This window comes from Trichosurus vulpecula, chromosome 3 (genome assembly GCF_011100635.1).
Source record: "Trichosurus vulpecula isolate mTriVul1 chromosome 3, mTriVul1.pri, whole genome shotgun sequence".
NCBI lineage: Eukaryota > Metazoa > Chordata > Mammalia > Diprotodontia > Phalangeridae > Trichosurus > Trichosurus vulpecula.
The window spans coordinates 79338746-79345710 of record NC_050575.1 but is presented as its reverse complement, the minus strand read 5'-3'; the positions used below and the strand labels follow the sequence as shown (position 1 = coordinate 79345710).

General features: G+C 40.2%; 1 pseudogene; it reads right to left on the bottom strand.

The window, feature by feature from the left end:
• Window positions 1-353: 353 nt before the first annotated feature.
• LOC118842112 lies at window positions 354-2378 on the bottom strand (annotated as a pseudogene).
• Window positions 2379-6965: the final 4587 nt, after the last annotated feature.

Below are 6965 nucleotides of genomic sequence, written 5' to 3'. Positions count from 1 at the left end.
GTCACAAAGAGTTGGACATGACTTAAAAACTGATTCAACAACAACAGCATAACATCATAAACTCAGAACAACTCATAGACAAAAAGTTTACACTCCTACATCTATACAGTGTCTCTTTAAAAAGTTAGTATGGAATGTCCATCCAGTCAAAACATATCCTTCTTTACAATATCAGCCAGGTTTTCTCAAGATGACTTCTGGATTATATGTTTGTTTTGGAATGTCCTCAGAAGGCTCTATCAATCATTAGATGACAGGATAAAACCCCCAGAGTCCATTTAAGTGGCAGGGGAAAAGGAATGGAGAAGCTATTCAAACTTCATCTTCTTTTCTTATGGCTTGTCTCTTTCTCCTCACTCTCCTTGGAAACTATCATGACCTCCTAAATTTACTTGGCCTCTCCCACCAAAGTCCCATTGGCCTCCTCTACTACCTCCTCAGCCACGGAAGCCTCCATGATCCCTCCCCTGGCCTCCAAAGCCACTGGGCTTGGCTCAGTCCAGAGTTGCTTTGTTTCCATCAATCTCCCTGTTTACATGGCTGCTTATGCAGCTTGAGCATCTTCTGAGCTGAAGTTTATGAAACTGAACCCTTTAGACCACCTTGTCTCCCCATCTGTGACTATCCTGGAACCCACAGAGTTGTGAAATGAATCTTTCAGTAATTCTTCTATCATATCTTTGGATAGACCTTTGATGAACAAGGTTTTACAGGATTGGCTCCTTTTTGCTGCATTTGCTGTCTTCTGTCCCTTCAGCTCCAGCTGGAGGTACTGCCTTCAATTTCTGTGTCGTTACAAGAATTCAAAGCTTCTTTCACATCTTCCACAGAGACAAATTCAATGAACATGTACCCTTTAGGTTGGCCTTGGTTGTCCTGGGGCAAGCTGATGGATGTTGCCTTCTCAAACACTTCCTGCCGACTTTCTTCAGTGGCTCTGTAGGTGAGTTTATTCAGCACCAGTGTCTTTGAGTCTGCCAGTTGCTGTTCCTGCTCCAGGAATTATTCTTCCCAACTTTCAAGTTCTCTTCCTGACTTTTCTCCCTTGTGTAGGCCAAAATGAAAGCCTGGCCATCAGTCTCAGTCTTGCTTCTCTTCTAAAGCCTTGTCCATGTTTACTTCTTTCTTAAATTCAATGTAGACAATTCCTTTGGGTGCTGGATCCTTGGTGCAGACCAGTCTGACCTCAATACCATATTCAAACCCTTTCTTGAGCTTCTCCTGAGTTACTTTATAGAGCAGATTCTTGATGGAGAGCACCCTTGTGTCTTGATTTTTCTTGTTCTCTTTTGCTTTTTTTCCCCAGCTGCATTTCATAGCCAAGCACTTTGGAGCCACTGATTTCAGAGTCTTTTCCATGCCTTCACTGGATTCAAATTCCGCATAGCCAAACTTCTTGGTAGTGCCAATGTGGATGTCCACAACAGTAAGGTCCTTTTTTGCAAAGAGGTCTGTGATGCCAATTTTTAGCTCAGAAGCAGTTCTGTTGAAGTTTAGGTAACCAGTGAATAGACTGAAATTTGCAGATGCTTCAGGTTCTAATTTTGGTTTCTTGGCTTTGGGGGCTTTATATTTGACATTTCCTTTTCCCTCTTTCCAGGTGCTTCTCCTCTTCTTCCTCATTTTCCTCTTCTTTATCTTCATCTTCAGCCTAGGAGTCCTTGGCTTTCCCAGTTTTCCCAGGGGAAGCTTTCACAGAAGTCTCATTCCCTTTGTCAGGTGTAGTATCCACAGCTTTCTCAAGGTCCATCCTCATCGCTATAATCTTCATCTTCATCTCCATTCTCAGAATCTTAACTGGAGCTTCTCCAATTTTTGTGGCTTTGGATAACTCACATTCTCCCTCCTCATCTTCACTGTCCTCTTCTTCATATTCACTGTTCTGTTTATTGGCATTCTTCCCAATTTTGGCCCATTTGGTTGTGTGTGTGTGTGTGTGTGTGTGTGTGTGTGTACCTGTGTCTGTGTGTGCTGCTTTATCTGGGGTGGCTGTTGCTTTAGCTGAAGTGGATCTCTTCTTGCCTGGTGCGATGACAACTTTGGCTGGGGTAGCAGCTTTCTCAGTCAGGGCCACAGCAGCCTTCTTAACCAGGAATTATGATTATTTTCTTGGTAGGTGTGGTGACAATGGTGACTTTTTTGGATGGTGGTGCCTTCTTTGTTATAGCCATAGCCTTCTTGCCCTTGTAAGGGACCACAACCTCTTCATCTTCTGAGAGGTCCTCATCCTCACTGTTTTCTATCTTCTTTAGGGTAGGAGTCATTTTCTTTGACTCATCTTGATTTTTATCAGCTTTCCCAAGCTTCACCAAGGTTAGCATATAAATAGATGGCAGAGGTCTAGGTGTCCAGGAAATGTTGGTAGCAGCAGAGAGCATGGGAAGGAGTCTGTCTTTGAACAGCACTTTGCTGGTGGAGCCTGAGATGAAAGACTGACCCCATGCTATACCTTCAACAACAATGATAACAATAAAATTTTGTCTTGCTACTCAAGTGCTGTCTTATTTTTCATCATTTTAGAAAAGGCAGTCTACATTTGCTACCACCACTTCCTAAATGCCTATTCATACTTCAACTTCTTTTATTTTCCCTTTTATCCCTATTCTTTTTGTTGAAATTGCACTCCCCAGAATCAGTAATGACCTTTTTATTCACTAAATTAATTGGAGAGACATAGTGGTAAGGTAGAAAGTGTTGGATTTTGAGCCAGAAGACCTGGGTGCAAATCTTGATTTTGTTACTGTGTGTGACCTTTGTGGCAACTCACTCCACTTTTGTAGGCCTCAGTTTCTCCATCAGTAAAATAAAGGGATTGGACTAGGTTACCTCTAGGTTGACTTCCAGCTATGAGTCTATGATTTATTATCTCATGAATCACCAAATTCAATAGCCTTTTCTCTGTCCCCATTTTCTTGGATTTTCTGTGACAATTGGGACTTATTCAGACCAAATTTTTTTTTGCTACTTTCTTCTCCCTTAATATACTCCCTTGGCCTACTCCAGTAACTTAGCCTACTTGTCTCAGCCCCTTATCTCACTTCTTCTTTAGTTCATCTTTTTTTCCCATTCTCTAACTATGGCTATGCCCTCCTCATTCACATGTAATGTGCTCTCATATAATTCTTATCCATTGAAACCACTCACTGCTTTCTCTAAGAAGTTTTCCCCAATTTTCTAGCTAGAAGGGAATTTCTCTCCCCTCAAAATTTCTTATTGTCAGTTGTCTGGATTACTCTTTTGCCATTCTTGTATTTTTTGAATAATACTTATTCATTCAGGTGTCAGCCAACTATTTGATCATAAGGACCTTGAGAGCAGAGATTATATGACTTTCCATTTTGGTGCTCCAGCTTCTAAGGCAGTGCCCATACAGACCTTAGGTACAAATATTTGTTGAGTTGTTGAATTTCACTGTAACATGACATGATAGAATTATGGGTTATATAGAAAGTAGATTATAATAAGATTGGTTCTGAAAAGGTGTCAAGTATGAGGGAAAGGTGGAGAAGAAAGTGCTAAGTATCAATTGTCCATGATCCCGTATGAACAATGACAAAAGTCTAAAATGAAAGAAAGTTACAGTTTCCATAGAAGCACAGAAAAAAGAAGAAAAAGACAGAACAAGACAATAATTATTAAACAAGTTTTTATAACTTTGTGGGTTACTGTCATATGGCTACCTTCATATTAAGAGTATATTCTGTAATGGACAAAAAGACTGCTTAATTGAATCATAGAGTTTGGGAGCTTGAAAGGGCCTCAGTGACCATCTAGGTCAAACTATAGGTAGTTATAAGAAGTATTGGAAGTATACTGTTCCTAAAAAAGCATTTTCTCCAAAATTTTTTTACACACCTCCAATGAAAGGGAATCCAAGTCTTCCCAAGGCAGTGCATTGCATTTTTAGATAGTTCCAATTGTTAGGAAGTTTTTCCTTATATACAAATTAAAGCTTCCTTTTTTTGCAACTTGTTCTCATTGACTTTGACAGTGTCCTTAGGGGCCAAACATATAAACTCAAATTCTTCATCCATGTACTAGCCCAGAAGATACTTTAAGATAGCTCTCATGTCCTCTCTATGTTTTTTCTTATTCCAAGATAAACAAACAACTTTCAATCTTCAACAGATCTTTACAAGGCATGAAATTGAGATCCTTCACTGGTTCCCATCGGTGCCTGGTTTCTTCCCATTGGCAACTTCACTGGCAATTCTTTCAAGTATTAGTTGTACTTTTACTCATACCTCTTCATCAGTGGTCAGGGTTACTGAGAGGGAATATTCTTTGCTTCCCATTGCCACTTCAAGACTCTCTTACTCCATGAAACATTAAGGCAATAATAACAATGTAGATGATAGTTGTCAAAATGCCTCTGTAGGTCTGTATCGCAAAGTATACGAGACTCCCCACATAGAAGGTAGAAGTATACCATTTATTCAGACACCAGAGAACCATATCCCACAAGCCATTTATCTCATCTACCACAGCAGTAAAACATTCCACACACAATATCACAGCCTGGAAACTTGCCATCCCCAAACCTCTCTGACCCCCTGCTGGGGTTCTCCCCAAAACAAACTCACAGTACAGTTAAGTCAGCCTGTTCAGTTCTAACAATCATGAGGGCAGCCACTAGCAGCCACAAGCAGCCATAACATCATTCTCTCTCTCTCAGCCTTTTCTGTGACATAATTTCCTTTTCCTGTCAGGAAGCTCCTCCCACCATGTAACTTAGACTTTCTGTGACATAAGCAGGTCACATGGCCTATTAAAAGGTGGGAAAGATCTTCAAATCAAAATTGCTAATACACCCCCAATTGAGAAATGGTCAAAGGATATGAACAGGCAGTTTTCAGAGGAAGAAATTAAAGCTATCTATAGGCATATGAAAAAATGCACTGGATCACTACTGATTAGAGAAATGCAAATCAAAACAACTCTTAGATACCACATGTCTCCTGTCAGATTGGCTAAAATAACAAAACAAGAGGATAACAAATGCTGGAGAGGATGTGGGAAAATTGGAACATTGCTACATTGCTGGTGGAGTTGTGAGCTGATCCAGCCATTTTGGGAGCCAATTTGGAACTATGCCCAAAGGGCTGTAGATATGTTCATACCCTTTGACCCAGCAATACCACTTCTAGGGTTGTATCCCAAAGAAATCACACAAGCAGGAAAAGGACCCATATGTACAAGGATATTTATAGCAGCTCTTTTTGTGATAGCCAAGAAATGGAAATCAAAGGGATGCCCATCAATTGGGGAATGGCTGAACAAGCTGTGGTATATGAAAGTAATGGAATACTATTGTGCCATAAGAAATGGGGGTGATACGGACTTCGTAACAATCTGGAAAAACCTACACGATATAATGCTGAGTGAGCGGAGCAGAGCCAGGAGAACATTGTACACAACCACAGATATATGGATTCTGTGAGGACCAACCCTGACATACTGCGCTCTTCTCAGCAACGTAAGGTGCAAGGACAACTCCAGGGGACTCACGATGGAGAATGCTATCTTCATCCAGAGAAAGAACTGTGAAGTTTGAATGCAGATTGAGGCACACTTCATGCTCGCCTTTTTTCTTCTCTTTTGTTTTTGGTTTTGGGTTTTTTTTTTTTTTGGTTCCGTCTCTTCTTTCTCATGATTCACCCCATTGGTCATAATTCTTTTCCACAACTTGACTAGTGTATAAATTAATTCAATGCGAAGTTATACATGGTAGTTATATGAGATTCCATTCCGTCTTGGGGAGGGAGGGGGGGGAGGGAGGGGAGAAAATCTGGATCTCAAAATTATGTAGAACCATGTGTTGTAAACTAAAAATAAAAAAAAAATTAAAAAAAAACAAATAAAAAAAATTGCTAATACACTCTATCATCCAGTTACCTCTCCTCTGAGGTTCATTCAACACAATTTCTCACCAAATCAAAGCTCTCTATGGAACACCAGGACACTCCTTTTCTTCAATGAATTCAGTGTCTAGTTCTCAGTCTTTGTCTCCACCTCAACTCCTGTGTTCATGCTAGGGAACTTCAGTAAGCACACTGATACTTCCTCAAACATCCTAACTTCTCAATTTATTCATTTATTCGTTTCCCAAGACAGCAAAACACAGAGATGGTCAAATTCTCGATTTTGCCATTACTCACAAATGTTCTACTTCCATGTTCAGACACTCTGAAATTCACTTTTCTGATCATCTTTTATAATACAATCTTTCCCTTAGCCTTATCACCTCTACTTTTACAATGACTTTTCATCTCTTCATCCTTCAGTTCTTTTCCATAACATTACCACTCCCCTGACTATACTCTCCACCCTTCTCTTGAGTCCTGGGCAAACCAGTTTGACTCTACACTATCTTCTATTCCCAAGTCCCTTGATCCCTTATTACCAATCATGCCTTGCCAAGCCCCAACCTTAGATTACTCCTACTATTCACTGCCTTCACTCCTATTCCATGGATTACTGAGTGGAGAAAACCGGGAAACCACACTAATGAGGTTTACTCTCAGATTATGTCACAATATTTCAACTGCACGAAGGTAAAACTTTCCTACCTCACCAATACATTCATTTATCCCTTTCATTTGTATTCTAGACCTTTTCATCTTTCCTCATGCCTTTGATGGTACTTCCTTTGACCCATGTGGATGAGAACACTGCCTTATATTTTGCCAAAAGAAAATTAAGGCCATTTGTCAAAGCTCCTCTTCTCCTCCTCATCTAATATCCCTCTTTCACCCCAATCTCACATGAAGTTATGGACTTTCTCCTTGCCAAGGCAAACATCTATATGTGTACCCATGTTACCATTCTATACCTTCTTTTCCAGCAGATTGTCCCATCTATCCTTCCTACTCTCTCATTAATTGTCAATCTCTCCAAGCTATCAGATGTTTCCCTAAAATGCTTAACCTACTCATATCTTGCCTATCCTTAATAATTTCTCATTT